Below are 9,964 nucleotides of genomic sequence, written 5' to 3'. Positions count from 1 at the left end.
AGGGCACAGAGAGTGACATACGAATAACAAGGCACCGCAGTGCACGAACCGATCGCCTATCATAGCCAAGTCTACCTTTCATAAGCACAAAAACCGTACCCTGCAAGCGGCATGAAAAGCGCTCGAAACAAACAGAGCGGATACAGTACGTAGGAAAAGTACACTCAGCGTATAGGAGACGGGACTGATTAGCAGATTTGTTCCGTTGGTACAGATCGAATACGGGAGAGAAGAAACTTTACGCAGAACACTGGGCGTACGATCAACACTCCAGACGAGGTATAGATGCATTTAATGTAACCAGTGGGAACAAGATTAGGGAACCGGATAATGTCACTATAATTTAATTAATGACAATGTTTGTGTAGTAAATACATTTCTTTCTAGAGTTTGAATATCGAAGGCTTTACAAATATAAAGATACATTTGAATTTGCCTCTGGTTGTATACGTTTCGAAAAAGTAGGTTTGAGGGTATGTCAGACGAAGATTTTCTGAATTTCTTTGAAGAATATCAAGCATTTAGCTTGGTGCGTATAAAGAAAACAACTCGGTTGGAACTCCAATGGTGTAACCGTATTTGTCAGGACAAGTCTAGTAGAAGATGGTATAATGTAGAGAACCTGAAGAGATATTTAAGATTGGCTTATGTTGTATTTTTCTTCTATTTCACAGAATACTGTGAGTGAGATAATTTTTATGTCTGTAAATATATCATCGGAGAGATCGCCAATTCATGACGGCCTAAATAAAATGGCATATATAAATTAGAATAAAATATATATATCAACAAACTGGTTTGGTCTTTGAGGGAAATTTTAATGCTCGTATAAAAGATTGTCTAGACCAGACGATACTTTGAAAAATATTTTAAAAGTAGATGACAATGTCATCGTTGATTTTTCTCTGCCACGTAAAACAAAACGTGTGGAAAACAAATTTGTTTTGGCTTTAGGAGAAATGTCCAAATTATAATATTAGCCTTTTCAACCATATGGATAGAAATATAATATGCATTGCAAATAATGGTATCAGAATTGTGGATTATATTGTTGCCTGCTGAGCTGTTTCCCTTGTTATCAAACTAGCATTGACGACGGATGAATACTGCCATATATATATATATATATATATATATATATATATATATATATATATATATATAATGTTTATGTCGTCGAAGATGGCGTTAAGGACGACTTCAGGGACAATGTTGATGATAATGACAGTAATGTTGGGCAATTGTTACGATTGAAAGACACTAATGGGTAATCTTTTTTCCAACATTTCGAGCAGAAATGTATTGAACATGTTCAAGACATAACCGGTTTACAATATTTAAATATGAACAATTGTGTAACAAGGTTTGGGTCTTTATAAAAACATTGAGCTTAAATTCATCCACTGAAGAGTCCAGTCATACTGCACAGATTACAGCTTCCACTGTTGGATCAAAAATGTGATGATGCTTAACAAGAGAAACTTCAACTCTTAAGAAAATATAGAGTTACAAACAATATTATGCATCTAGACGCATGCGTACCCAGTAAAAACTCTTTTAAAAGACTGTGTCAGCGGAAAAAGGCATTATATGCAAAGGCAAGGAGATATAAACTTTTAGAATCGACACACTAAACCCGTCTAGCAAGTGTTAAAAAGGAAAAACAAGAACAGGGAAAATGTAAGTGAATCCAACAAATAATGACTGGTTCCCGTTCCTTCATAATGCCTACAAGAGACGAATTGAATAATTACGATGAGGGTACTGCAAGAAATGATACTTTTATTGTGAAAAAACTAATTGAAAATCAAAAAATAATTGATAATGTTCACTGTTTCGAAAAATACAATTCCGGGACCAGACAGGATTCCGGTCATTTGTTACCCGTGGACTTTGTCCACCGTTGTATTATTTCTTAATATGCTATTAATACAATCTTTGAAACGGATGAACTTCCAAATGAGTGGTCAAAAATATAATAAGTCCGATATTTATGAATGGAATTTGAATGACCTTAGCAATTACAGGGGAATTTCTCTAATAAATACACTATGCAAAATATTCTGATCAATTCTAAGCACACGGTTGTATAGATGGACAGAAAGCAATAATTTAATAGATTAGTCTCGGACTGGTTTTAGAAAACCCTACAGTGTGATAGCATTCAGTTTACATGCACTTGTTTAGAAGTATATACGTAAATCTGGTAGTAGATTTTACTGTGTATTTGTTGATCTTTGAAAAGCTTCCGATTGTTATAATAAACTATGGTTTTCTCTTGACATTGATGAAACATTTTACAGGTTATAAAGAACATGTACTCTTGTTTGAATATATGTGTACGTAAACAAGATCGACTAACCAGACATTTTAATTACAATATGGCAACAAGACAAGGATATTTTAACCTAAATTCCTTTTTATTCTCTCTTTATTGATTATTTAGTCCAAACGTTACGAACTAACTGTGATACGGTGCTTTGCATTACATATAATATTTCAGAGATATTTGCTTTGATATATTTTGGTTACGCGAATTATGTGGCTAATTGTACTAAAACTGTAGATCAACGAATGAAGAATTTTATATTGAAACGGAATGGAAAAGAATCTAGCAAAAACAGTCAAATTGTCTTTATAAAATTGTCGCTCTCCGCAAAATTATAAGCATTGGTATTATGTGAGAAAATCTCTTGCAACAGTGTCATTGTATACATATATAGGGTCGTTTTTCAAATAGAGACTGTGCTGGACAAATGCCAAAAATATGCTGGCATGCCAAGTTTCGAAATCAGCATCTAGAAGATTTGGATATCAACAAATATTGGAAGATTACATGGAAAGGATCTATGGAGAATATTTGATGCTATAGTAAAACCAATGTTATGTTATCTTATGCTACGGTTCAGTAATATAGGGGTATGAATATTCGTTGGAAATATAAACGATTCAGCAAACATTTTGTAAAAGCTCTTAACGTACCAACTTCTATAAATAATTATGTGAGACTCGTGAAATATGGACGATACCCTCTAAGTAGAACTTAGAATTAAATTACTAGACTAACATTATACAGATGCCGACAAGTGGATATCCTTTGCAACGTTACATTATTGTAATTAAACTGTATGGTGTTCACGAAAGCTCATGGGCCAGTAATATTATTTTTTTAATGTTTTCTCGTGGTTTTGGCTGTGCATGGAGAGCGCAAGAAATTAATGTCGAAAATACTTTTATAACTATGTTCAGACAACATATATTTCATTCTTCATTGCAGATCTAGTCAAGTAAGGTAAGTGATTCTACAAGAAATGTGTATTATAGTCATTACAAGTCGCAACTGTAGTTTGAGAAATATTTACCGTTAGATGTATCTTTCTGAAATACACCTGTTCCTTTTCGATCTTCTAAACATGATTTAAAATGGAAATATCTGTCTAAACGTGTTGTATTAAGACTTGAATAGATACATTTATAAATCAAATGTTCAATGAGCATCAGTATCAATACCTTAACAGTTGTATTTTACAATATTGTTTGTGGTGCACTGCAGGCTAAACTGTATTTGATATGTTTTGCATTATGGTCCGGAGGCGTAATGTACTGAATAAACGATCTGGACTGTTTTCAATACGAAAGTGAAATTTTAGCCAATTGTGCCGTTAGAAGTGAAAATTTTTTCAACTGATTCGTCTATAACCAGGCTTCCTCGACAGAGTGTTGTCCCCGCTAAGTCGCTCTAATATTAATACTACAGATTAAATTGCTCCACCTATCAAAATACCGAAGGGTTTAGTCCAAACAGTATGTTCATAGATAGGAATGTGCTACTGTACGAAACCATTACACGATAAAGAGGAGATCACTGCAATGGTTGTCAACGGGTATGGAAACCAAATCTGTTCGAATCCGTGAAACTAAGAACTAGAAATCGAGAGGGGATACATTATATGGTAAGCGAATAGTCGAGGTTTAGTTCACAGGACAAGTTAATGGAAAAGAAAAAAAAATAGAGAAAGAGAATGAGAAACTGAAATTGACAATTAAATGAAACATTTTTCACCTGATATCGATCATCCCACTCAAAATCGACTCCAATTACAGAGCTCAATCTCAATGACTCCAATCCGATCTCGATATCCTTCATTACCTCCACCTGATATCAATTCCTCTGCCTCGACGTTAATTACTACCACTCGATCTCGATTGTACTCATTTGGTCTTGATATTTTGTTTTGAAAGTCTAAATTTAACGTTTTTCTCTATTTTGAACAGTTTATGTGCAGCCACCTTTAACTGCTGTGGACCTCAAACAAACACTAAACCCGTATCCACCCATCTACATGTACATAAAAGCAAACCGAGTTTGCTGAGCGAAGGGGGGGGGGGTATATATCTTGGAGAAAACGAAATTACTATACTATGGCCTCTGAAAGTAACGGTAGTGTGTAATGATCAACTAATTTCGAAAGACTGAAGTACAATATATTAATTTTCGTCTCGTACATCTGACTGTAAGAGAAAAGCAAAGTTATAAACGTTTAGTATGCTTATGTTACAGCCATCGCTACCTCTCTCTCTCTCTCTCTCTCTCTCTCACTGGGGCACCGGTTAGCTACGTGGTCAAAGGCGATCGCTTTAAAAGATCACTCTCAAGATTCATCTCCGTCCGCGTGTGTTTCAGTCTCTGCTCGGCCAATGTGGATATTTTCGATAGGTTGCCAGTAGCTTCGGTGGTTCTTCCCAGGGTTCATCTTTCACCATATATACTAGCCACCAGAGAGAGAGAGAGAGAGAGAGAGCAGAAAATCTACAGTACATTTGTTATGTCTCTATACATACACACACACATTCAAAGGTGGATATATACATGATATATACATACAAAAAAAGAACTATAATAAATTCTTGCCTCACTGTCTTGGCGAGTTACCCTCAAAGTTGCAAAATTTGTAAATAATCTGTTTCTTAGAGGCAATCCGCTGTTACATGAAAGATATTTGGATCAACCCTAGTTGATATCACCTACGTCAGTTCAGCATTATCTTTGTTCAACTGAGCTTTCTGCAGCTGCAGTGTCCTTATGTCATCGATTGTTGGAATTGTTGTCCGTCTCTAGCGTCATGTTCTGTGATAAGACCATATGTGCTATTCACATGTAGGTTATCGGTTCTTTGACAGGACAGCAAAGTCGAATTGCGCTACGACGCGCACCGTCCGCAGATTTTCCTAAATAATGTTTGATGCAGTTCTTATCTCATGGTATCTTACGGTCATATTTAGTCGGTAAAGAGAATTATTTATGCATGCAAATTATAATCAATAATAAAGATAAAAATTAGTTTATTTATTCCTGTACTTACGAATATTTTCCATGACACCGATCATCCGTCTTTCTTCACACATTAGTGCGTAACTCCTCCCATTTTGATCGAGTTACACACTTAAAACATCGATATAAAATCCGTATCACGCTTTGGAGAACTCTGTCTAAACCATAAGACCTAGACAAGGTGGGTTGGGGGAGACAATAGTAGGACGGCTGTTGGTGAAGACGGGTGACTGATAAATACTAGAAGGTATACATCTTCGCTAGCCAATGTTCTGATAACCCTATCCACACCTTGGCGGATCGAATATCTATAATGGTGCTTTGTCCTAGCAACATCTCATGGAGTTCATGTTTTACATCCCTTAGTATGTAATTCCAGCTACCCAGTGGATTGGTGCATTTTACATCTGCTGAAACCGGTGGTGCCAATTGACTTAAAATAGATACTTTGTACGTATGACATCGAAAGTATGACTATGTACAAGAGGGAAGCCATTACAAGTGTGTTTGAGTGAAATATATTTGTGTAAACACGGATCGGCACCGGAAAATCGCTTATTTATCAGTCTGTTCACAGTGTTCAAATTTGAACACCTTAATTATGATTGGATGCGGTGGCTAGCTGCCGCATCCAATGAAATTCACAGACCCGTAGCATATAAACATCTGCTCGATATGTCAAGGTTTAGATAGGGTTATCGGAACTTTGGCTAGCAAAGATAGAAGGTATAGTGTTTGCTTGAGAAATGTATTTATTGATGCATTTATATATCCACTTGCCGACCTGTTTATCGACTTGCGAGCCAACCTATGTTCCTCCTTACCTACATCTGCACGCATCAATATACAGTTTATGTTGTAGGGTGAGCTTTTATCAGAAGAAAACAAAGTTGTTGCCGTCTTGGGGTTTAACGACATTTCTCATAGCTAGAAAAACTATACATGGCGGCCACAATATACTTGTGGAGGAAGAACCAGCCGAAACTTTGGTCAGAACGACCGACCCACGGGAAGCTATTGACAGCTTTCTCAAATACCCACATTGGCCGAGCCTGAGACTGGAACCTACGCAGACAGATATGAGATGGCAAAGATCGGTAAAGGTGAGCGCTTTAGACCACTCGGCCACTGGAGGCATGAAAATAAAGTATCTGCAAAAACTTCCGACTTGAAAATATGTTAAACTCGATGACTAACCCACAGAATGTAAACATAGAATAACATTATCAAGAAGACTAAGAAAATCTAACCGAGCGTTACCAAGGACGAGAAAGCAAGATCTTTTCAGACATAAATTCTCTTTGAACACTCAGATCAACGTGAAAAATGTAGCTACTAGCAATGTATATATAGGAATCCTCTGAATGTTCTAAACTGAATGAGCGAATATTTCAAAGTAACCGGCTGGCTTTTTCAAAACTCTGCCTTAATACGTTTTATAAATTTCCGTTATGCATACATCTCGCAATAAAAAGAAAGAATTTGAGAGAAAGCGATATAAGCCCTGGATGACGCCGATGCACTTAGAAAAATGTCAAATACTTTCGAGCACATATATAAAATAAATAAGTATAGGAATACTCAAAACTCTCATGATGTCCTTATTACATTAACTTTCTCAGTTTCTCCTCAAATTTAGGTTGTTCGTCTAACCCTGCCTGATACTAAATTGTTTTACATTTCTCATCAAATGTAGATTTTACATTATCTTGCTTTTGATACGTCTACACGTGATTTGATTTTTGTTAACGGCAAAGATGGAAACAACAATACATCTATCTCTTTAGTTTATATATTGTACAATTTGAACTCAATGATCTTCATCAAGAAGGAGTTGAAAATTCCCTAAATCTTAAGGAATCTGCAGCATTTCCTTATAAATACGGGTGAAAGAAGTATCCTTCTAGCAGAATTAAATATATTCATACTGTACATTGATGGCTACAGAAAGTTCATTTAAAGAATCAGCTGTTGCCGACTAAGTATAACACAGTGTTTTCAAAACTTCAATGTTTACAAATATTTGAGACGTGTAGCAAAACTTACCCAAGTACGATGTACAGTCCAACAATTATTATTTCCTTCTTTTTTAAAAAACCAATATATTTTATATCTATCAAAATACAACTAACGATAAAGGCTTTATTTTCCAAAGCTGATCTGAAACCTTTTATCAGATGCGTATCAGATACAGATTTGTATTCCTTGTTAAGAATAGAGTCTCCGCTTGAGTGGACTACTACAGTTACGCTATATTTGGGCATAATGTATAATGTGAATAGATGCATGGAATCAAAGTAAAATATCAGCAACAACAAAATAATAGTTGTTGTTTTCTTATAAAAATAAGCACATTAAGGTATATAATAAATACATCATCAGTATAGTAATTTCATTTGCGTCTTTCTATATCGGGACGACATCGGATTATGCTTGACTTTGCAGGACGCGAGATCCGATGTCCTTCAATTCGGATAGACACTAAATAGCAAGGACTGACGATAGGTTTACAAGGACAAAGACCTGAAATATGTATGCATATTCATACGTTTGAGCTGAGTGATCTTGACTGGCACACTAGTGTTTACTTTTCCGTATACATCAACTTACACTAGAGGCTTAGAAACTTCAGATGTTCTGGTTACAAGCGATAGTCATGATGAATCCTTGTAAAAAGTCTACTTATATAAAAAACAAATAGTCAATTTTTCTGGATTTATCAGAAGTTACCATGTTATCGCCGCTCGAAGTACTTTCCTGACAAGAAAACGCAACTTGGTATGAGCTACTATATTTGTTTTCGTTAAAGGGCTAAGCTCCTTTACCTTCTAAATGGACATTAAACCTGTTTTTAAAAATATATTTGTATTTCTAGTTTATTCCTATAAAAATACTACAGTACCAATAGATCTTCAAAATGGAACCCTATCACGTTCTACACACAGGCACACGTCATGTCGTCAGGTGACGAAATGGTGGTTGAACGCTGAAAAATGCAATATTAACCGGAACTTTTACACTTTCCGAAACTGAACTTTTCCTCTTAATTGCACTTTCAGCTTGAAGCAAACAGCTGTATAATTTATGTCTTCATTTTATTATGTTTCCTTGTAAAAGGTCTGCGTAAAACTAATTTTTATGTATTTTCATAATTAATAAGTTTTCAAACTTGTACAAGAAAATGTGAATGGCCTATTATTCAAAGAAATTCTAGATGATATCATTGTGACACATCTAGAGTATTGATACATCAACCTATTCAAGAATATTGGTACATCAGTACGTTTAATATTGGAATTAATTTAGAACACTATACCTTTGGGCTACTTATAGAACATTTTGGGTTATTTGGGATTTAACTCACAATATTGTCAGTTTCTCTTGATGATTTAATTTATGACTCAGAAAAATAAAATTACTTGCTAATTTTAATATACTTGATGGGTTCGGTTTTTTATACTTAGTTTAAGATAAAAGGGTCGTAACAGAAATTAGAGGCTTGTCTGGGATCTGAATTTCTTTAAAACATTTCAGAAATATTAACAACTTGTCTCAAAAAATTTAAATTGAGTTTTTTCAGAATCTTCATTGTCCCAGATAAAGATTCTAATGTCATATATTTTCAGAAAACTTTAGTGAAACCAACAAACTTTAAAAAATTCATCTAAAGTGGAGAACTCTTGTTTTAAATTATCTTGAAAAATAAGCAACATAATAAATACAGAGCATTCCAAATGCTCTAATTTCTAACAGGCCATGGTCACGGTCTTTTATTGAAAGCAATGCATGGGTTGGGTCAAACCAACCCCAGTCTGCCGGTCTTGTACTGAAAGCAATGCATTAGTTGGGTCAAACACACCTAAGTCTGCCGAAACCAGAGAATACATTCCGTGTGCGTACTGACTACAGAAAAGTTACCAATGTCTCCAAAACTGATTAATTTTTAATGTCAAGAATCGATGACTGGTAAATTCCAATCGTAGAAGAAGTAAAATAAATGTTGGCACTGGCAACTCCAAACGGACCGTATCAATATAAAAGTAACGCCATTTGGCATGAATAATTCCTTTCAGAATTCCAGCGCTTAATGAATATGATATCATCTGATATAGATAATTGTGACGCTTATATCGATGACTTCATCATTTTACAACGAGCCTCTGGCGCAGATATGCTGAGTAATAAAATCAAGTTTATTAGCCTGAAACGTTTCAGAATCTTTTGACAAATTAAACGCCATACTTAAGGGCGCACCAGTTCTTTTCAGTTACAACTTTCGATCAATAATTTAATATGTCTGCTGACGCATGTAATTTAGAGATTGTTGGAGTATTGATTGAAGAAGATAAATATGATGTGAATCACCCAGTGTTATGTTTCATAAAACTAAATAAGTATCAGATATGTTATTCAACAATCGAGAAGGATATTGGTTTCACAACATGTTCAAATGTATGATATGCAGCTCCTTCTCTAATTATTGTATTCAGTGATCATAACCACTTCACTTACATTAACAAAATCATATAAAATATCAGATATGATTAAGATTGAGTTTAATAATGAAGGAATACAGCATTGACATTGGGCACATCAAAAGAAAAGATAATTGTTATTGCAAATGCACTTTCA

Source organism: Sinohyriopsis cumingii, chromosome 1 (genome assembly GCF_028554795.1).
Source record: "Sinohyriopsis cumingii isolate HCF-2022 chromosome 1, ASM2855479v2, whole genome shotgun sequence".
Lineage (NCBI taxonomy): Eukaryota > Metazoa > Mollusca > Bivalvia > Unionida > Unionidae > Sinohyriopsis > Sinohyriopsis cumingii.
Note: the sequence above shows the minus strand (reverse complement) of the source record.